This window comes from Mustelus asterias, chromosome 7 (genome assembly GCF_964213995.1).
Source record: "Mustelus asterias chromosome 7, sMusAst1.hap1.1, whole genome shotgun sequence".
Classification (NCBI taxonomy): domain Eukaryota; kingdom Metazoa; phylum Chordata; class Chondrichthyes; order Carcharhiniformes; family Triakidae; genus Mustelus; species Mustelus asterias.
Window position 1 is genome coordinate 50,128,473 of NC_135807.1, and position 23,517 is coordinate 50,151,989.

A 23,517-nucleotide genomic window follows, 5' to 3' on the forward strand; every position below is an offset into this window, starting at 1 on the left:
CTGAAATGATGCATTTCAGTTTCATTTCCAAATACCTGACCACACCTGACCCAGAGATGCAGATACACCTGTTGTATTTTTAAATAAGAGGTGCAGATGAACAGATATTTTCACCCCACCCGCAAACAATGGTAAAAGCTGGCATTAACTGGATGGCACATTGCCAACTGTGGTTGAGTATATCTGGAGGATTCATCACCTCACCCATCTCCGAGCTTGATTACCCATCCTCATGACACACCACCTCCCCACACCCATTAGAAAGTGAGAGGGCTCCTGAAAACCTAACTGATCGATGCTTTACCGTCAGTCAGCAAGTTTTTGTTCAATCTCCAAAATTACTAATAAACAGACAGTCAAAAAAAATTAAAAAGACACTTTATTCAATGTCACTCTGATTTTTCTCCAGGGTTGCTCACAGCAGAGTCTTAGAGATTAATTTCTGATCCCAGGAAACTCCAGACTAATCCTGGAGTACTGGCAACTCTAAATGGATGATTGCTGTTCCAGAAAAGTCTGGGCAAGGCATCACCATGTTCCCTATTCGGCCACTCAGCTACTTAAAGCCAGTATTGCATTTGAATAAATGTACCTCCACACATCTTAGCATTCTTTTTATTTGTTTGTGTGGATTATAGAGTTATAGAAATCCTACAGTGCAGAAGGAGGCCATTCGGCCCATTGAGCCAGAACCAACAACAATCCCACTCAGGCCCTATCTCGTAATCCCATGTATTTATCTGACGCTAAGGGCTAATTTAGCATGGCCAATCAACCTAACCCACATATCTTTGAACTGTGTGGGGAAACTGGAGAACCCAGAGGAAACACACGCAGACATAGGGAGAACATGCAAACTCCACACAGTCACTTGAGGCCGGAATTGAATCCTGGTCCCCGGCACTGTGAGGCAGCATACTAACCAGTGTTAGCACTGCTGCCTCACCATGCTGTATGAAGGAGAGATTGAAATATGTTTATCTTTCCTACTCATGGTGGGAATGTGACTACCGGGCTGTAGCTCAAATCTGTGGCTTTACAAACTTGTGAATTGTACAAACTGAGGCCAAAACTCGAACAATACTTCCAATAGATTTCTGCATGCACCAATGTTTAACCATCATAACAACATTTTATACCATGCCAGATGTAACTGATGTATCTGGATATAAACTGTCCCATTGGGAAGACGCAGAATGGGTTCATGAAGGGCAGGTCATGTTTTGGCTAATTTGGTGGAATTCTTTGAAAACATTATGTACGCAGTGGACAATGGGGAACCTGTGGATGTGGTGTATCTGGATTTCCAGAAGGCATTTGACAAGATGCCGCACCAAAGGCTGCTGCATAAGATAAAGGTGCATGGTGTTATGGGTAATGTATTAGCATGGATAGTGGATTGGTTAACTAACAGAAAGCAAAGAGTGGGGGTAATTGGGTGTTTTTCTGGTTGGCGATCAGTGACTAGTGGTGTGCCTCAGGGATCAGTGTTGGGCCCGCAATTGTTTACGATTTACATAGATGATTTGGAGTTGGGGACCAGGTGTAGTGTGTCAAAATTCACAGATGACACTAAGATGGGTGGAAGAGCAAAGTGTGCAGAGGATGCTGAAAGTCTGCAAAGGGATATAGATAGTCTAAGTGAGTGGGCGAGGGTCTGGCAGATGGAGTACAATGTTGGTAAATGTGAGGTCATCCATTTTGGTAGGAATAACAGCAAAATGGACTATTATGTAAATAGTAAAAAATTGCAGCACGCTGGAGTGTCCTTGTGCATGAATCACAAAAAGTTAGTTTGCAGGTGCAGCAGGTAATTAAGAAGGCAAATGGAATTTTGTCCTTCATTGCGAGAGGGATGGAATTTAAAAACAGTAAGGTTATGTTGCAGCTGTATAAGGTGCTGGTGAGGCCACACCTGGAGTAATGTGTACAATTTTGGTCTCCTTACTTGAGAAAGGATACACTGGCACTGGAGGGGGTACAGAGGAGATTCATTAGGTTGATTCTGAAGTGAGAGGGTTGGCTTATGAGGGAGACTGAGTAGACTGGGGCTAAACTCATTGGAATTCAGAAGAATGAGGGGAGATCTTATAGAAACATATAAGATTATGAAGGGAATAGATAAGATAGAAGCAGGGAAGTTGTTTCCACTGGCAGGCGAAACTAAAACTAGGGGGCATGGACTCAAAATAAGGGGGAGCAGATTTAGGACTGAGTTGAGAAGGAACTTCTTCACACAAAGGGTTATGAATCTGTGGAATTCCCTGCCTAGTGAAGCAGTTGATGGTACCCCACTGAATGTTTTTAAGGGAAGGATAGATAAATTTTTGAACAGTAAAGGAATTAAGGGTTATGGTGAGCGGGCGGGTACATGGTGCTGAATCCACAAAAAGATCAGCCATGATCTTATTGAATGGCGGCGCAGGCTCGAGGGGCCAGATGGCCTACTCCTGCTCCTAGTTCTTATGTTCTTATGTCATGTACTTGCGAATAAACAGAAAGTTCAAAGGACACTGGATACATGTGCAAATGTCACATATAGGGAGATGGTTTTCAGAACAATACAAGAAAATTGGTTTTGTCATAGCATGGGTGGCCTAACAGTATGGTTGCAGGAATATTATGGAAGACTCTTGTCTCAACTAAACCAGTGAAAATAAGGAACTGACTGAAGGTGAACCAGATGCCCCATAGGGTTTTTCTTTTATTCATTCGTGGGACATGGGTGTCGCTGGCCCGCCAGCATTTATTGCCCATCCCTAGTTGCCCTACAGAAGGTGGTGGTGAGCTGCCTTCTTGAATTGCTGCAGTCCATGTGCTGTGGGTTGACCCACAATGCCATTCGGGAGGGAATTTCAGGATTTCGACCCAGCGACTGCGAAGGAACAGCGATATATTTCCAAGTCAGGATGGTGAGTGACTTGGAGGGGAACTTGCAGGTGGTAGTGTTCCCATTTATCTGCTGCTCTTGTCCTTCTAGATGGAAGTGGTTGTGGGTTTGGAAGGTGCTGTCTAAGGATCTTTGGTGAATTGCTGCAATGCATCTTGTAGATAGTACACACTGCTGCTACTGAGCGTCGGTGGTGGAGAGATTGAATATTTGTAGAGTGGTGCCAATCAAGCAGGCTGCTTTGTCCTGGATGGTGTCAAGCCTCTTGAGTGTTGTTGGAGCTGCACCCATCCAGACAAGTGGGGAGTATTCCATCACACTCCTGACTTGTGCCTTGTGGATGGTGGATAAGCTTTGGGGAGTCAGGAGGTGAGTTACTCGCTGCAGTATTCCGAGCCTCTGACCTGCTCTTGTAGCCACTGTGTTTATGTGGCGAGTCCAGTTGAGTTTTTGCTCAATGGTAACCCCAAGAATGTTGACAGTGGGGGATTCAGTGATGGTTACACCATTAAATGTTAAGGGCGATGATTAGAGTGTCTCTTATTGGTGATGGTCAGTGCTTGGCATTTGTGTGGTGCGAATGTTACCTGCTGTTTGTCAACCCAAGCCTGGATATTGTCCAGATCTTGTTGCATTTGAACATGAACTGTTTCAGTGTCTGAGGAGTCGCGAATTGTGCGAACATTGTGCAATCATCAGCGAACATCCCCACTTCTGACCTTATGATGGGTCATTGATGAAGCAGCTGAAGATTGTTGGGCCTAGGACACTACCCTGAGGGACTCCTACAGAGATGGCCTGGAGCTGAGATGACTCCACAACCACAACTATCATCCTCTGTGCCAGGTATGACTCCAACCAGCGGAGAGTTTGTCCCCTGATATCCATTGATTCCAGTATCCCTAGGTTTCCTTGATGCCACTCTTGGTCGAATGCGGCCTTGATGTCAAGGGCTGTCACTCTCACCTCACCTCTGGAATTCAGCTCTTTTGTCCATGTTTGAACCAAGGCTGTAATGAGGTCAGGAGCTGAGTGACCCTGGCAAAACCCAAACTGGGCATCACTCAGCAGGTTATTGATGAGCAGGTGCTGCATGATAGCACTGTTGATGAATCCTTCCATCACTTTGCTGATGATCAAGAGTAGACCGATTGGGCGATAATTGGCTGGGTTGGATTTGTCCTGCTTTTTGTGTACAGGACATACCTGGGCAATTTACCACATTGTTGGGTCAATGCCAGTGTTGTAACTGTACTGGAAGAACTTGGCTAGGTGAGTGACAAGTTCTGGAATACAAGTCTTCAATACTATTGCTGGAATGTTATCAGGACCCATTGCCTTTGCAGTATCCAGTGCCTCCAACCGTTTCTTGATATCACGTGGAGTGAATCGAATTGGCTGGAGGAGGCCGAGATGGATCATCCACTCGGCACTTCTAGCTGAAGATTGTTGCAAATACTTCAAACTTATCTTTGGCACTGACGTGCTGGGCTCCTCCATCAATGAGGATGGGGATATTTGTGGAGCCTCCTCCTCCAGGGAGTTGTTTAATTGTCCACCACCATTCACAACTGGATGTGGAACGACTTCAGAGCTTAGATCTGATCTGTTGGTTGTGGGATCGCTTAGCTCTGTCTATCACTTGCTGTTTGGCATACAAGTAGTCCTGTTTTGTAGCTTCACCAGGTTGACACTTCATTTTAAGGAATGCCTGGAGCTGCTCCTGGCATGCCCTCCTGCACTCTCCATTGAACCAGCGTTGATCCCCTGGCTTGATGGTAATGGTTGAGTGGGGGATATGCCAGGCCATGAGGTTGCAGATTGTGCTGGAGTACAGTTCTGCTGCAGTTGATGGTCCACAGGGCCTCATGGATGCCCAGTCTTGAGTTGCTAGATCGGTTCGAAGTCTGTCCCATTTAGTACGGTGATGGTGCCACACAACACGATGGAGATTATTGTCAAAGTGAAGGCGGGACTTCGTCTCCACAAGGATTGTGCAGTGGTCCCCACAGGGTAAGTGAACAAAAATTGAAGAAGTTGATCTGTGGCACTCTTGCCTACTTCTGAGTGACTGGTTGCAAATCAGCCTTGTGAAGGGATGGAGAATAATTCGGCAACACTCTGTCTCAAATTAGGGATAGTGAATGGAGCAAAGAAAGACATTAAGGCAGGGAAAGTAATACTGCACAATGTGGCAGCAAAATTTCATGTCATGATTTGACAGTGAGCATAATGTCGTCAGAAAGATTAGTATAATCTAATTAGAACCATGGAATGATACAACACAGAAGGCCATTCAACCATCATGCTTATGCCAGCTCTTCTGTTTTCCATATTACTATACTTCAAAAAGCTTATGATTCCAAATAAATCTGTTAGACTTTAACCTGGTGTTTATGAGACTTCTTACTATACTTCAGAAATACTTCATTGGCTGCAAAGTGCTTTGACATGTCTTGTGGTCATGAAAAGTGCTCTGTAAATGCAAGCCTTTCTCTTTGTTTTTGAAAGATTAAGAAAATTGGTCCCACTCACCTGCTCTTCCTCCTGCAAATATTTTCACCATTTATAATGTGTTTATTTCTTACGATTAAATAGATACATTAAATTAGAAGAATCACAGAAAGTTTGAACACAGAGAAAACCATTTGGTCCATTGTGCTCGCTCTTTGAAAGGGCAGTCATGCTTATTCCCACATCCCAACTTTTTATCTATAACTCGTTATGCACCCTCAAGTACCTTCCAAACACATTTTAAATTGTTTTATTTTAATTATAAATTCCTTGTATATCTAAGTGGACATTTGATCTTGAGTTTGAACCTAGTGCAGTTTGCTGTAACTTGTGGTTAAATAGCTGGACGTTTCTGCAGCACTGACCATTCACCAAATTGCAAAAATTGCACTTGAGTAATTCAGGCTAAAAGCTTTGAATCTCCAGCAAGTACAAACGTTGTTACGACTTCCACCTACAGGAACATAACTTTGCCTGTCCGAGTGACTGGACATTATAGGCAGGATTTGAATTCAAAATATACTGATGTAATGAAATAGACAAAAATAAGCATGAATCAACAAAGATACGTTGAGCACCTGAAACTCTGCAAATAAATTCAAATGGGCTCTTAAGGGAGCCTGCTAGATGAAGCAGAGATGCACAACACTAATTAGCAATTTTATAGTTTATTAGGTAATTTCACTGTTTATTGCCCTATAGTACATAAACAGAACTTAGGAGGAGGAAGGCATTCTTCAAATGCCCAATTGTAATGACTCTTTCAAATGCTCCGTGTGACATTAGGTTGATTGAATAAAAAGAGTTAAGATTATAGACCATAATAGTAATGGCACTTTCTTCTGGAAGCAGCTTTACCATTAGCCAACCACAGCAACTAAAAAAAAATCAATTCTCTACCAACAGAAAACTATCTATATTACTACAGAGTAAATGTTTTCTTACAGTTTTATAACCAATATTAGTATTTCTGCAGTGGAAGTAGCACACCATTAGATGCACTTGTGGCAATTTTACCAGGTGCCCAAGCTATCAGGAAATTGCACCAGCACATTTTCCTTGATTAATTGCTTTGCAAAGTAATTATCACTTGAATGAGCTGATACGACATGCTGCCACAAACTGCAAAAAAAAAATCAAAGATTATGGTCGAGATTTTAGGAAGAATCATACTGAAAACTGTGAAATCTTTAATGGACCGTCTATATGTTGGATGTTCTACTGACTATATGCATCCCTTCATCAAAAATACATTTTCAACTAAATTGCCAAACATTCCATTATTTAGTTACACATCTGATATGTTAATGAGAATGGGAGTATTCAAATCTTCATTAAACAACAAAGGCTTCAGAAGAATGGAGTTTTGATATTATGCAAATAGTGACATGGGCAGAAAAACAGAAAATCATTCATGTTTTATGATTTTGCTCAAAGTAACCTTTGCAACCCATCACAATGATAATTAGACTTACAGTCAACTGTAATTGTTGCTTTTTCAACCTGAACTAAAAAATGTACCATAGCAAGTTAAAACAAAGTTGCATAATAAGAATAACATGTCATCCTAATTAAAGCTCTTAAAGAAAATTAAAAACAAAACTGAATTAAGCAAATGCAGCTGAAATACTCAAACTTGTAGAAAATGGAAGATCTGGCATCATTCTAAATGTCTTCCTCTGGCTAGGAGATTGAGTATCTTTAGTCAAAGAATTATGGTCCTTTGCTTTTGTTAAAATAAAACATTGCCGACTATCTGTGAATACCAAGCACGTAAATGAGTTCTGAAGCACATGTTTTGTTTTGTTCAAGGCTGAAAACATTGCTGCTACAATGTTTTAGTAGTTCTTGACAAATATTTATGATTATGGGAATTTTTGCATTATATGTTGCACCTCATTTGTTTCTATTTCCTGACCAAAAAATATCTAGTGCTTAACATTACAGCAACGTGTGCATAATTATAAATCTGAGGCTACAGGGTGCTCAAACAAAATATTTATCCCACACCTTTTCATTAGTAATGAATAAAACATTCATTAACTATCAAACTCGTTCGTTACTCATAAAATGATCATTGAAAACTAGTTTCACAACTGATGGTATCCACCACACGAAATGATGCATCAAACCAATTCTACTACTGATGGTAACTTCCTGTAGCACATGATTGAAGTCATATATAACAAGGTGTTAATTTGCTGCTTACTTCGCACTCATTTCCAACAATAACTATCTGTTCATGCTTTGTATGTGAATACATATATATTAATCCCAGGGAAGCCAAATTTCAGGAGAAGTGGTTGAAAGATTTCAGATTAAGTGTAGAGCATAAATACATAATACCAATTAAAGTTTTTAAAATTTTATTTATTAGTGTCACAAGTAGGCTTACATTAACACTGCAATGAAGTTACTGTGAAAATCCCCTAGTTGCCATACTCCGGCACCTGTTCGGTTACACTGAGGGAGAATTTAGCATGGCCAATGCACCTAACCAGCACGTCTTTCGGACTGTGGGAGGAAACCGGAGCACCGAGAGGAAACCCACACAGACACGGGGGAGAACCCGGGGGACCCAACCCGGGTCCCTGGCGCCATGAGGCAGCACTGCTGTTTTGCTTTGCAACTCCTCGAACTCTGCAACCCCATTCTATATAAATGCTATTTTCAGGGCAAAGGGAAATAGTCTTGTACAGAGAGATCTGTTTTATACAAATACACTAAGCCAAACAAATATAAATGTTAACATGGTTCCCAAGCTTATTGCCGTTCATTAATAACTACCTTTGCACAGACACTTACTATCCCATTCAACATCATTCTCATCAACCACTCTTGACTAGAATAAATTGTGCCTTGATTAGAAGTATCCTCTCTGATTTTCATCCCATTGCTAACCACCTTCTTTTCTGCTCTCTAATGTCCATGGACATGTCAATGGCTCCAAGATGTATGCCTTCCTTTTCCAATGTACCTAATAACAGATACAAAAGGTTTATATCAATAACAACTTTGCATTTGAATAATTACTTCTGCCTCCGCGTCAGAAGTTTGGTCATTCAATGTCAATTCCATAGGGTTGTGCATATAATATAAAATGGCATTTCAATACCAGCTATTGGGAGGCTACTGCACTATCTGATGGTTAAGGCCTGAATCACCACTCTGGTGAATATAAAGGATCCCATGGTGCTGTCCTTGTGCAAGAATCTCAAGGAGTTGGTTTGCAGGTGCAGCAGGTAATTAAGAAGGCAAATGGAATTTTGTCCTTCATTGCTAGAGGGATGGAGTTTAAAAACAGTGAGGTTATGTTACAGCTGTATAAGGTGTTGGTGAGGCCACACCTGGAATAGTGTGTACAGTTTTGGTCTCCTTATTTGAGAAAGGATATACTGGCACTGGAGAGGGTGTAGCGGAGATTCACTAGGTTGATTCCGGAGTTGAGAGGGTTGGCTTATGAGGAGAGACTGAGTAGACTGGGGCTATACTCATTGGAATTCAGAAGAATGAGGGGAGATCTTATAGAAACATATAAGATTATGAAGGGAATAGATAAGATAGAAAGCAGGGAAGTTGTTTCCACTGGCAGGTGAAATTAGAACTAGGGGGCATAGCCTCAAAATAAGGGGAAGCAGATTTAGGACTGAGTTGAGGAGGAACTTCTTCACACAAAGGGTTCTGAATCTGTGGAATTCCCTGCCCAGTGAAGCAGTTGAGGCTACCTCATTGAATGTTTTTAAGGCAAGGATATTTTTGAACAGTAAAGGAATTAAGGGTTATGGTGAGCGGGCAGGTAAGTGGAGCTGAGTCCACGAAAGATCAGCCATGATCTTATTGAATGGCAGAGCAGGCTCGAGGGACCAGATGGCCTACTCCAGCTCCTAGTTCTTATGTTCTTATTTCCGAAAAAGAAGAAGAAATGTTCCTTCTACCTTGGCCAATATTTATCCCTCAATGAACACATTAACAAATAACAGTCATTTATTTTATTGCTTTTTGTGTAATCTTGCTGTGCCTAAATTGACTACCCTGTTGCAACACAAGAGCGACTGCACTTGAATGGCATTTCATTGTATTTAAGTGTTTTGGGACATTCTGAGATGTGAAAGGGTTCATATGGATGCAAATTATTTTATATATACAACACATCCAGAAATGATGCATTGGAAACCTCACTGGTGAGAGCTAAATCCATTGATCTAAAGTTTGTGTAAACCTTGATAAATGGGAGGTTCTTTTAGAAGCAGTCCTTCTCTTGTTTCTTAGGTTGATCTTAGTTCTTGATTTTCATTCTTTGGAGTTGAACTGTTCCTTCTCAATTCCCCATCTGGTGTTATCGATGGTCATTGGTTTATCCCATTCCTTCTGGAGAGAACCTTATGGCCTCTGGCAATGCATGCCCCACCAGTTTAAAGGGAGAAGTTCTTTCCATTGTGCATTCACCTTGATGATCCTAGTGCGTTGCTGACATGTTGGGAAATAGGTTCCACAGATGGGAAATCCAGAATTTAGGGCTAAAGCCCATCATAATGGTCTACTTAACCATCTCAACCAGCTTTTAATTACTCTCCCACACTGGTTCCATCCTGGTGAATAACTAAAGCAGGTGGGATCATGTAGGATTCTGAGCCAACCTCATTTTCTGGGACTTTCCCCCTCTGCTCGCCAACAAACCTGCCTGACTAGTCTGGGAAAATTCTGCCCTTTTTTCTCCATTGGAACACAGACTGTCTCTTCTGGTTCTACTGTTTGGACAAGGGGAAATAATTTGTCATAGTCTAGTCCAGCGCAACGGTAGAGTAAATTAAAACAATTTTTTTCTGACACTATGGGTTGGATTTTCGCAGAGTAGTGGAGACTTTAGGGACCATTAAAAATGGCAAACCAGACCTGGATCTGAATATTCTGCCCCAGTTTCCAGAACGCACCATTTTTATAGGTAGGGAGAAAGGCAACAGGGCAGGAAGTACACAAGAATGAAACCCGAACTCAGTTGGGCCATTTATACTCAGAGCACATGACAAGCAGACCTGATTTTTAATCGAGCAATGACCTCAACCTGTAGTTCCACGACTTCATGCTGGAGACATGAATACTTATAAAAAAGCATACAAGGAATGTGGAATAACATGCTGTCAAGTTATTTAAATCCCTTGCCCTTTAAATTTTGAAAAGAAAACTGCCTTCAGTGAGTAACCATGAATGGAAATGCATTTCATAGATAGTGAAGTCGTGGTTCTTTGAGGTTTGTCCTTGTTATTTTGTTCAATATTAAGTCCTAACCCACACCCCTCACAATAGAGGTTTCAAGGGGTCATGGGAATGAGTGGGGGGAAGGGTCATGAGTTGGCATGAATAAGAAACAAGGTGGCATAGGGGTTGTAAGGTTACATGGGGCAGTTGGTGGGACATGGGTTGGCATGGAGAGTATGAGGACCATTGGCAAAAGGTGAGGGGCATGGATTGTCATGGATGAAGCATGAGGAGTGAGTAGGATTGTGACAGGTGGGGGTTAGAGGGCTTAATATTGAACAAACAACAGGGACAAAGTCCCAAAGAATCAAGACGAGTTTTTAATGAGTCCGCCTTGGACTCAGCAGCCCCTGTGACCGCCTCCGAATTGTTCACAGAGTCAACAGGCCTGACACTTTCAAGATGCTTTTCCCTGAGGCGGGCTCACCACACTGGGAAAGGTCCCGACTCCCACTACCCACCTTTAATTTTCAAATCCAGCCCTATACATTTTGTTAGCTGTATGTAAAAGAATACTTGATGCAACTCCCATATTGTGAATGCTATATTGATGTATGAATGAAACTCATGTTCTGCATGTGTTCATAAAGGAACAATGACTTTTTAACAGCATAAAATATCTAGCCATAAGGGGAAAATGTAAGTGTCCCATCAGTATGCAGCCATGCAAAATTACACTTTTGCCTTAATCCACCCTCAGAAAAATATCAACAGTAAATGACAAAACAACAAAATGACCATGAGGCATATCTGACCAGGAGTAAGTCCAGCCAACTGCTTTATATTAAGCCCTTGTGCCTGACCTGAAACATTTAATTTCCTACGGGTTGAATTTTGCTTGGGGAATGATGGGTAGGGTTACCAATCAATTTTGAACATTTGACCACCCTTTGGTTGGAAAAAATGTTTAGGCCTCAAGAGAGACCACGTTTGTTGGCTCAAAATACCCACACATATTACAGTAAATAGCATGCTTTGGATACTATTTACTGTAATGTATGTGGGCATTTTGTTGTTTAAAGTCTTTAGACTAAAGCAATTCTAATTGTTGAAAATCGGCCAGCTTTCAGAACTCAATTAAATTCTTTCATTTCCATTCCACTCATTTATGATGGATGAATACATTTGTATTATAATTGATTGACCATGGTGTTTAATTGCAGGCACTCCAGGCAGGTCAAGGTGCTAATTTTTTAAATCTGCTATTTTACATAGACTGCTGACATGATTGTAACTCCTTGGGCACAGTTGCAGAAATCTTCCCAATGAGACATGGTTGGTCAGCATGGGAGAAACATTGGCCCATGGAGAATAATCTACTCAGGCAATGAGAAGATGCTGAGGCTGATGCTCTATTCTTTTCTAACTAAATTCAACTTTTTTTTTCGATTTCAGTTTCATGCCAATCTGGGCTGGTAATTTCAGTGGAAGATTGCCAAAAAACCCCCGAAGAAACAAGTCGGAGCAGAATAATGGAAGAATCCCTGCAGAAATTTGTCTTTAATACCTTTGGGACAAACTCTGATATTGTCCCTACATTTAGGTGCAGATGCAGAACTAGATATATAATCAGTGTAAATGCAAAGCCGAATGCTACAAAGCAGAGTGAAAATAAAACATATGGGAAGGTGACTTATTATTTAAATGGGGAGAGACTTTGGGGTGCTCCAGTGCAGAGGGATCTGGGTGTCCTTGTTCGTGAGTCACAGAAAACTAGCATGCAGGTACAGCAGATAATAAAGAAAGTGAATGGAATGTTGGCATTTATGACTAATGGAATAGAGTATAAAGATAAGCGAGTGTTGTTGCAACTGTACAAGGCATTGGTGAGACCATACCTGGAGTATTGTGCATATTTTTGGTCCCCTTATTTGAGGAAAGGTGTAGTGACATTGGAGTCAGTTCAGAGGAGGTTCACTAGATTGATTCCAGAGATAAGGGGCTTGTCGTATGAAGAGAGATTGAACTCTCTGGAATTTAGAAGAATTTAGAAGAATGAGGGGAGATCAAATTGAGGTATACAAGATGATAAAAGGTATGGATAAAGTGGACGTGGAGCGGACGCTTCCACTTGTGGGGCATTCTAGGATGAGAGGTCATAGTCTTAGGATAAGGGGTAGCAAATTTAAAACAGAGTTGAGGAGAAACTACTTCTCCCAAAGGGTTGTGAATCTGTGGAATTGACTACCCCAAAGTGCGGTGGATGCTGGGACAGTGAGTAAATTTAAGGAGGAGTTAGACAGATTTTTAATTGGTAATGAGTTGAAGAGTTATGGGGAGAAGGCAGGAAAGTGGGGAGAAGGAGCATATCAGCCATGATCGAATGGCGGAGCAGACTTGATGGGCCGAATGGTCTACTTCTCCTCCGATATCTTACGAACTTGCACTGACTTTATGGAAAATGTTGATGCGAATGTACCTTTACTCACAGTGTTAAAATACAACTGAATGCCTTAAAGAAATGGCAAATATTTTCATGAAATGAAATATACTTGCCAAATTGTTTTACCTGTTGGTTTATTAACATGTTTCCAATTTAACATGTGTGCATTATGGTTCTCTTTCACCCTCTGCTTTCATTATTTGAAGATGGTATGTACTACGACTAGCATAAATTAAATTGGACCAAGGAATTATACTGATGATGACTTCCCAAAGGTTCAGATGAACACAGCAAACAATGCTAAACCCACTCTTACCCAATGATTTGGCAATAGTGCTTGCCTGGTTCCAATCGTAAAACCGTAGGCGGCACGGTAGCAGTGGGCGGCACGGTAGTACAGTGGTCAGCACTGCTGCTTCACAGCTCCAGGGACCTGGGTTCGATTCCCGGCTTGGGTCACTGTCTGTGTGGAGTTTGCACATCCTCCTCGTGTCTGCGTGGGTTTCCTCCGGGTGCTCCGGTTTCCTCCCACAGTCCAAAGATGTGTGGGTTAGGTTGATTGGCCATGCTAAAATTGCCCCTTCGTGCCCTGGGATGCGTAGATTAGAGGGATTAGCGGGTAAAATATGTAGGGATATGGGGGTAGGGCCTGGATGGGATTGTGGTCGGTGCAGACCCGATGGGCCGAATGGCCTCTTTCTGTACTGTAGGGTTTCTATGATTTCTAAGACAAATAATCACTGAAGTTGCCATTTTCATTAGTCCAACATGGCCCAATAGCCAAGTAAGTCTCTGCATATTCTGCAGAACCTCCTTTGGCCAAAATACTGTTCATCTTCCTCATACTTCTTGACCTCAAGCACTTCTTACATATTTCTCACGGTATGAACAGCAGTTAAAAGTCTTTTTGTGGTAGAGCCAACTGAGGTTTCCGAATTTATCCAACCATGATACGTGGAAAAACAACCTAGACTTTTCCTTCATTACAATGGCAACTACACTTCAAAAATATCTCATGGGCTATAAAGCAATTAGGGACATCCTTAAGTTAAGAAATACGTTATATAAATGCATGTCTTATATCTTCCTTAATGTTGAAAGTGATATTTCTACTAATTTTCCTTTACTGTGCATAGCCGATTTGTTGCACGGTGCCGGAATTTTCTGGCTGTTCGCATCAGCGGGATCTTCTCCTGCCGACTGGGTGGGGTGGGGCTCTCCTGATGGTTTGGGGTGCAGTGAAAGGGAAATCCCATTGAGAGCAGCAAGATCAGAAGATCCCGAAGGTGGCAAACGGCGCACTGTCTCCCGCCATAAGAAACATGCCATGGGTAGGCCAGAGAATACACCCCCTCACCCCCGGGCTGTTTGTTTCATGTCCAGTACATCTGTGATAGCTGCCTGGCCATGCAGTCACACAGCTTTGATGTTGATTGCAGGCTGTCATGTGGAGTGTTTATTTGTCTGACAGATTACTGGTCTTCCTCAAGCTCTGACGCACATAATTTGAACACCAATAATCAATCCACAGCATCCCCTGTGCTGCTCAACTGGAATTACTGCAGGTCCCCTGAACAAAACATATCCATACACTATAGAGGGTGTGAGGTCGGGCGGGGTGGAGCAGAGTTCAATTTCATTCGATTAACAACTCTCTCATATTGAGAAACAAAGTCAGCGCATTATATTTGCTGCACATCTTGCCACAGTAGTGAAAGCCAAATGAAATTATGCTCCAAAATGTGGGTAATTTTACCAATTTGTTCCCTGCGCCAATGCTTTGTCCACTGTGAATGCAGATTAAGAATTCTGGCATGTATCTTCTATGACTTAATTACTGATAAGGCACAGGGATGTGTATTTGTGGAAATTTCCCTGTGTGTGTCATGACATAGTACATTGATCTGAAGACTCTCCCGCAATCTATTTCGATTAGAATCATAAACAATCTAACTCCAATTTCACTACACAAAGTAACCAGAGGAATTCTCGCTGCAATGATCTTCTATATGCATCTAAAAGGAAAGGAAAACTAATATTTCTTTCAGTCAGCACAAAGTAATTTCACTTACATTATAAATGAATGTCAGAAATTGAATAAGTGACAGGCAATTTCAAAACTATATATTTTAGCAGTTAGGCGACCTGATATTTAAAGTTTATAAACTACCTCGTAACTTGACAGCCTCCTCTCACCATTCTTAATTTTACCAAAATGTTTTAAAGCTTTTATTTTTCTTCGCTCCTGCCTGCCTTACCCTCCAATTTCCATATTTCACTCTCACACATGGAGGGGGTGATCGTACCGGCTCATTGCGTCGGACAATCGGTGAGGTGAGCCAGAAAGATTGGGTAAGAGGCGAAAAATTGGGTTCGCCCCCAATTTCTCGCCTCTCGCAATGTTATTTTTGATTTGATTTGATTTATTATTGTCACATGTATTAACATACAGTCAAAAGTATTGTTTCTTGCGCACTATACAGACAAAGCATACCGTGCATAGAGAAGGAAATGAGAGAGTGCAGAATGTAGTGTTACAGTCATAGCTAGGGTGGAGAGAAAGATCAACTTAATGCGAGGTAGGTCCATTCAAAAGTCTGATGGCAGCAGGGAAGAAGCTGTTCTTGAGTCGGATGGTGCATAACCTCAGACTTCTGTATCTTTTTCCCGATGGAAGAAGGTGGAAGAAAGTAGGTCTGGGGTGCATGGGGTCCTTAATTACGCTGGCTGCTTTGCCGAGGCAGCGAGAAGTGTAGACAGAGTCAATGGATGGGAGGCTGGTTTGCGTGATGGATTGGGTTACGTTCACAATCTTTTGCACTGGCCCCGTTCTGTCGGCGAAATCAGCCCTGTGCCCCTCTTGGGCATGAGGCTGATTTTAATATCCATTTCATAATTTAAATATAATGAATGAGTCAAGGACGTAATCTTGTCCTTAACTGCTCACAAGTTGAGGTCCTCACTGGCGAGGATCACATATGGTCCCCCTCAAAGGGGAAATGGAGTTTACCTTTACCTAATGTTATTTACCCTGGAAATAAAAAAGTTGGCATGTCTAATTTATAAAGAAATGAGCAAATCATCAGAGGAGACTGATGTCCAATTTTACTAAATTTCAATTTAACATAACAGGTTCTGAAGTTCTCTGTGTCTACTTCCAATACAGGAAGCATTGCCCAACTCCGCTACTGCCTCACCTTGTTTTACAGCAGAAACCTTTATCCAAACCTTGGTTAACTCTGGAATATTCTAACGCAGTCTTGGCCAGCTTGTACCCTCATAAAGTGAGGTCTTCCAAACCTCTACTGCTTGTGTCCTAATTCAAAAAGTCACTTTCACCTATCCCCTCTAAGCTCACTGACCTCCTGACTCAGCAATGCCTCCATTTTAAAATTCTCATCCTTCAAATCCCTTCACGGCCTGGCTCCTCCATATCTCTGTAATCTCCTCCAGTTCCACAACCTGGATAAAGGGGGAGGTGGCTAGATGGGTGGAGAACTGGCTTGGTCACAGAAGACAGAGGGTGGTAGTGGAAGGGTCTTTTTCCGGCTGGATGCCTGTGACTAGTGGTGTTCCGCAGGGCTCTGTATTGGGACCTCTGCTGTTTGTGATTTATATAAACGATCTGGAAGAAGGTGTAACTGGGGTGATCAGTAAGTTTGCGGACGACACGAAATTGGCTCGACTTGCAGATCGTGAAGAACATTGTAAGAGGCTACAGACGGATATAGATAGGCTGGAAATTTGGGCAAAGAAATGGCAGATGGAGTTCAATCCAGATAAATGCGAAGTGATGCATTTTGGTAGAACTAACGTAGGGGGGGAGCTATACAATAAATGGCAGAACCATAAAGGGTGTAGATACGCAGAGGGACCTGGGTGTGCAAGTCCACAGATCCTTGAAGGTGACGTCACAGGTGGAGAAGGTAGTGAATAAAGCATATGGCATGCTTGCCTTTATAGGACAAGGCATAGAGTATAAAAGTTGGGGTCTGATGTTGCAGTTGTATAGAACGTTGGTTCGGCCGTATTTGGAATACTGCGCCCAGTTCTGGTCGCCACACTACCAGAAGGACGTGGAGGCTTTAGAGAGAGTGCAGAGGAGGTTTACCAGGATGTTGCCTGGTATGGAAGGGCTTAGTTATGAGGAGAGATTGGGTAAACTGGGGTTGTTCTCACTGGAAAGACGGAGGATGAGGGGTGACCTAATAGAGGTGTATAAAATTATGAAAGGCATAGATAGGGTGAACGGTGGGAAGCTTTTTCCCAGGTCAGTGGTGACGTTCACGAGGGGTCATAGATTCAAGGTGAGGGGGGTGAGGTTTAACATGGATATCAGAAGGACGTATTTTACACAGAGGGTGGTGGGGGCCTGGAATGCGCTGCAGGGCAAGGTGGTGGAGGCGGACACACTGGGAATGTTTAAGACTTATCTAGATAGCCACATGAACAGAGTGGGAATGGAGGGATACAAAAGAATGGTCTAGTTTTGGACCAGGGAGCGGCACGGGCTTGGAGGGCCGAAGGGCCTGTTCCTGTGCTGTATTGTTCTTTGCTCTTTGAGATATCTGCGCTCTGCTAATTCTGGCCTCTTATACACCCCAATTTTACTGGTTCCAGCACTGATGACTATGCTTTACACATAGCTGTGTAAACTCAGGAATTAATTATCTTCTAAATCTCTTTGCCTCTTTATCTCACTTCCATTCAATTATCAGGCGGCACAGTGGCACCGTGGTTAGTAGTACTGCCTCATAGCGCCAGGGATCTGGGTTTAATTCCAGCCTTGGGTCACTGTCTTTGTGGAGTTTGCACGTTCTCCCTGTGTCTGCATGGGTTTCCTCCGAGTGCTCTGATTTCCTCCCACAGTCCAAAAATGTGCAGGTTAGGTGGATTGGCCATGCTAAATTGCACCTTAGTGTCACAAGATGTGTAGGTTAGGGGGATTAATGGGAAAATGTGTGGGGTTATGGAGTTAGGGTGGAGTGTGTTCTTGGGTAAGATGCTCTGTCAGAGATTTGGTGCAGACCTTATGGGCTGAGTGGCCTGCTTCTGCACTGGGGATTCTATGATTCTATGAACACACTACTTAAAACATATCTGTTTCACAAAGTTTTTGATGCATTGCAGTCATCTTCCAATATACTATAAACTCTGGAACATTTCCTACGGACTGGAGGGAAGCTAATGTGACCCCACTTATTAAAAAAGAAGGTAGAGAGAAAACAGAAAATTATATCCCGGTCAGCCTGACATCGGTAGTGGGCAAAATGCTAGAGTCTATTATAAAAGATTTTTGGCAGAATACTTGGAAAACAGTGGCAGGATCTGAAATAGTCAGATTGGATTTACCAAAGGGAAATTATGTTTGATAAATATATTAGATTCTTTGAGGATGTAACTAGACGACTTGAAGAGGGGGAGCCAGTGGATGTGGCCTAGTTGGAATTTCAGAAGGCTTTGACAAAGTCCCACATAAAAGATTGACGTGTAAAATTAAAATGAATGGGATTGAGGGTAGTGTATTGAGATGGATAGAAGAATGGTTGTCAGATAGCATACAAAGAGCAGGAAAAATGGTAGGAAGTGACTAGTGGGGTATTGCAGGGATCAGTGCTGGGACCCTATATTCACAATATATATTAATGATTTAGATGAGGGAACTAAATGTAATAACTCCAAATTTGCAGATGACATAAAGTTGGGTGGGAAGATGAACCATGAGGAGAATGCAGAGATGCTTCAATATGATTTTGATAAGTTGAGTGAGTGGGCAAATGAATGGCAGATGCAGTATTGTGTGAATAAATATGGGCCTGGCTAAGATGCTCTTTCGGAGAGTCGGTGCAGACTCAATGGGCCAAATGGCCTCCTTCTGAACTGTAGGGATTCTATGGACCCAACCTCTACAGCCCTCTGTGGTAATCTCCCACCTCAGTGAACAACACTGACCTATTCCAGATCTATGGATATTTCAATTGTCTCCATAGCTCTGAGTACGCCTTCATGTTGAGATGTTTGTATGGTCTCCAACTTGCCTCAGGCTCTGTGGGGTGCCACCCGTTTTTTTGGGCTTACAGCTTCAACACCTGTCCACCTGGACGATTGTGCCTCCTGTCCTGCTGCTGACACGTATGTGCTCAGGACCCCCACTTAGTCCTGACACTGGGGTTCTGAAATCTGGAGGAAAACCCAGCTCTTGAAAGTTGGAATATTGCACATCATTCAAGATGAGAAATAGTGATCACAGAAATTCCTCAATGATTGATCTTTCAATTGCCAGATTTCAAAAAGTAAATACAATGTATTACAGAAATGTCAACCCAACTGAGCATGTATAGCATTCATAGTTGTTGTCGACTACATAATGTTTGCTGTGCATTGAATGAATAACCACAGAGCTCTATGATTGTGGGAGTTAAGGGGGCAGAAAGCTATGAGAAATACAATAGAAGCATTTATTACTTAGAAAGAATTTTAATAGGTTTTAGCAGTATTACATTCAGAATTGGCCAATGCCTTTATGTGGAGTAATTGGTGTATATCGTTTAAGTATGAAAATATTAACTATGATTACACAACTGGTGGTCATTTTTTTTCATGGGTAAAAAGCATGTGGGCTAGTTTTTGAAAGTACCTTCAGTAGTGCAAGATGACATATTGTACAGCAAGAAGTAAACATCTAAAGATTTGGTTAAATAAAAGGTTGAATAAAAGTTTGAAGTAAATAAGAACATGCATATGTAGGAAGTCAGTGAGCATTTATAGAGAGGGAATAAACAAGGTATTAAAGCATCATATATGTAGTACTGTCACACTCAAAAACATTAATAATAAGTCTTCTTTTTCCTTCATAAATGTTGCCCAACCTGCTCTGCATTTCTCGTACATTCTGTTTTCTAAAATTATGTTCTGATCCTATAATACATTAGCAAAATTATGTTTAGAATATTCTGTTCAATTTTGTTCACCACACAACATCAAGAAAAACTGTAGAGACAAATGTTTCTTCCCTTATTGTGCCATGAATAGAGACGAAGCGAGCACAGATTCTCCTCACAAAATACATTTATCTGAAAACTCAACCCTGACTAGTCTAATCTACTGGAATGCAACTTATTACTGGAGGTAAATTAAGTCATCTAATAAAATATTTGCTGAAATTACTCAAATTTACTGCCCTAACAAGTTGCAATCAGTCACTTGATCTGTGCAAATGCATGTGTTCTCTTACACTGATGGCCGTAAAAGGCAGAAATGATGGCTCTGAAGACATTGTAATGATGCTCAATTGTCTGTTTTAGTAAACCTGTACTTCAGTGGCCTCTTTTGGCACCAAAGCAGCTATGGTCACTTTTGGGTCTGTCAACATGTCTGAGACAGCATTGCAATAAAATATTTCAAAAGTGCTGACAGAGCAGCCACTTGTAGGATGTTTAAAAGCTGTCTAGGCAAAAGATACCAGATTATTCAGAAAATGTTGAGTGGAAATACAGGCCCATGGCTCCAATAAAATATTTGGTTAATATAGTGTAAGTGATAACCAGACATCGTAGAATTCTAAATAAGGCAGCTGGCATGTTTGGAATCTTTTAATTCACAGAGGTGTCATATTTGAAAGTATTGAATAATTAATAATACCACTGCAATTTCCACAACAGCAGTAATATCTAGTTAAACCACAAATAAATCAAGTGAAGTTGCACATTGAGTAAATAAATAAGGTGTGGAGATAATCATTATGAGAAAGAACATTGGTCTTGCATAGAGAAGAGGTAATTTGATGAATGTGTTCCTTTGGTGGCATAAATGGACGTTCTATATCTAATTGCATTGGATCACACAGGAATTATGATCATCTTGTAAGAGGCCTGAATGTACCCGAGGCTGGTCAAATGGTTGGCAAGATTAAATGACACCTTAGTCCCGATTTTGCATATCCCTGCTTCACTGGCAACAGATATCAGGAAAATCAGATGTCCTATTTCAGAGGACAAATTTTCACAATGCACTATTTTCCTGAAGGGGGTTTGGTGGCAAAAATGGAAAGTGTTCAACCTGCAGACAACATCCCAATCTAGGTAGCTCCGGTTGTAAAATTTAAGATTAGCACAGCTTTAAGAATATAAAAATATAAGAGGAGCAGGAGTAGACCACAGAGCTCATTGAGTTCCATCTGCTATCCAGCCTGATCATGGCTGATAGAACATAGAATATAGAACAGTACAGCACAGAACAGGCCCTTCGGCCCACGATGTTGTGCCGACCTTCATCTGAAACCAAGATCAAGCTATCCCACTCCCTATCATCCTGGTGTGCTTCATGTGCCTATCCAATAACTGCTTAAATGTTCCTAAAGTGTCTGACTCCACTACCACTGCAGGCAGTCCATTCCACACACCAACCACTCTCTGAGTAAAGAACCCACCTCGGACATCCTTCCTATATCTCCCACCATGAACCCTATAGTTATGCCCCCTTGTAATAGCTCCATCCACCCGAGGAAATAGTCTTTGAACGTTCACTCTATCTATCCCTTTCATCATTTTATAAACCTATATTAAGTCTCCCCTCAACCTCCTCCGCTCCAGAGAGAACAGCCCTAGCTCCCTCAACCTTACCTCATAAGACCTACCCTCCAAACCAGGCAGCATCCTGGTAAATCTCCTTTGCATTCTTTCCACATCCTTCTTATAGTGAGGTGACCAGAACTGCACACAATATTCCAAATGTGGTCTCACCAAGGTCCTGTACAGTTGCAGCATAACCCCACGGCTCTTAAACTCCAACCCCCTGTTAATAAAAGCTAACACACTATAGGCCTTCTTCACAGCTCTATCTACTTGAGTGGCAACCTTCAGAGATTTGTGGATATGGACCCCAAGATCTCTCTGTTCCTCCACAGTCTTCAGAACCCTACCTTTGACCCTGTAATCCACATTTAAATTTGTCCTACCAAAATGAATCACCTCACATTTGTCAGGGTTAAACTCCATTTGCCATTTTTCAGCCCAGCTTTGCATCTTAACTATGTCTCTTTGCAGTCTACAACAGCCCTCCACCTCGTCCACTATTCCACCAATCTTGGTGTCATCAGCAAATTTACTGATCCACCCTTCAGCCCCCTCCTCCAAGTCTCTTGGGCTTTTCAAGTTTTTAGGTGTCCTGATCACCAACAACCTGTCCTGGTCTACCCCCATGCCCACACTATAGTTAAGAAAGCCCACCAAAGCCTCTACTTTCTCAGAAGACTAAGGAAATTTGGCATCTCACCAACTTTTACAGATGCACCATAGAAAGCATTCTTTCTGGTTGTATCACAGCTTGGTATGGCACCTGCTCTGCCCAAGACTGCAAGGAATTACAAAAGGTCATGAATGTAGCCCAATCCATCACGCAAACCAGCCTCCCATTCATTGACTCTGTCTAGACTTCCCGCTGCCTCGACAAAGCAGCCAACATAATTAAGGACCACACGCACCCCAGACATTCTCTCTTCCACCTTCTTCCGTCAGGAAAAAGATACAAAAGTCTGAGGTCACTCAAGAACAGCTTCTTCCCTGCTGCTGTCAGACTTTTGAATGGACTTACCTTGCATTAAGTTGATCTTTCTCTACACCCTAGCTATGACTGTAACACTACATTCTGCACTCTCTCATTTCCTTCTCTATGAACGGTATGCTTTGTCTGAATGACGCACAAGAAACAATACTTTTCACTGTATGTTAATACATGTGACAATAATAAATCAAATCAAATTTTTGTGTCCACTCCCCATATACCTCAACACCCTGAAAGACCAAAACTCTATCAATCTCAGCCTTAAATGTGTTCAATGATGGAGTGTCCACAACGCCCTTGGATTCAGAATTCCAAAGATTTACAACCCTTTGAATGAAGTAATTTCTCCGCATCTCTGTCCTAAATGATGGCCCTTTATCCCAAGATTGTGTCCAGGTGTTTTAGATTCCCTGACCAATGGAAATCTCTCCACATCCATCCTATCAAATCCCTTCCGAATTTTGCAGGTTTCAATGAGATCACCTCTCATTCTTCTAAACTCCAGAGAATATAAACTCAATCCACTTAACCCTTATCCCAGGGGCTAGTACCTTTTCTGTGTTGCTTCAAATGCAAGTATATTGTTTTTTAATGCCAAAACTGCACACAGTACTCAAGATGTGGTCTTACCAAAACCCATAGCTAGAGTTCTTTATTCTTGTACTCCAAACCCCTTACAAAAAAGGCCAACATGTCATTTGCTTTCCCAATTGCTTGCTGCTCCTGCATGCTAACTTTCTGCATTTCTTGTGCAGTAGTAGGCTCTGGCACATACAGGGTTAATGCAGGACTGAGTGTGGTACCACCTACACAGTGATGTAAGAACGACAGAATTCCTACAGTGCAGGAGGAGGTCTATCAGTCCATTGAGTCTGCACCGACTCACCGAAAGAGCATCTTACCCAGGCACACC

General features: G+C 41.9%; 1 protein-coding gene across 1 annotated transcript in view; it reads right to left on the minus strand.

The window, feature by feature from the left end:
- The window catches only part of LOC144495703 (RNA-binding Raly-like protein), a 481,162-nt gene that overhangs the window by 308,614 nt on the left and 149,031 nt on the right, over positions 1-23,517 (minus strand). The window lies entirely within an intron of this gene.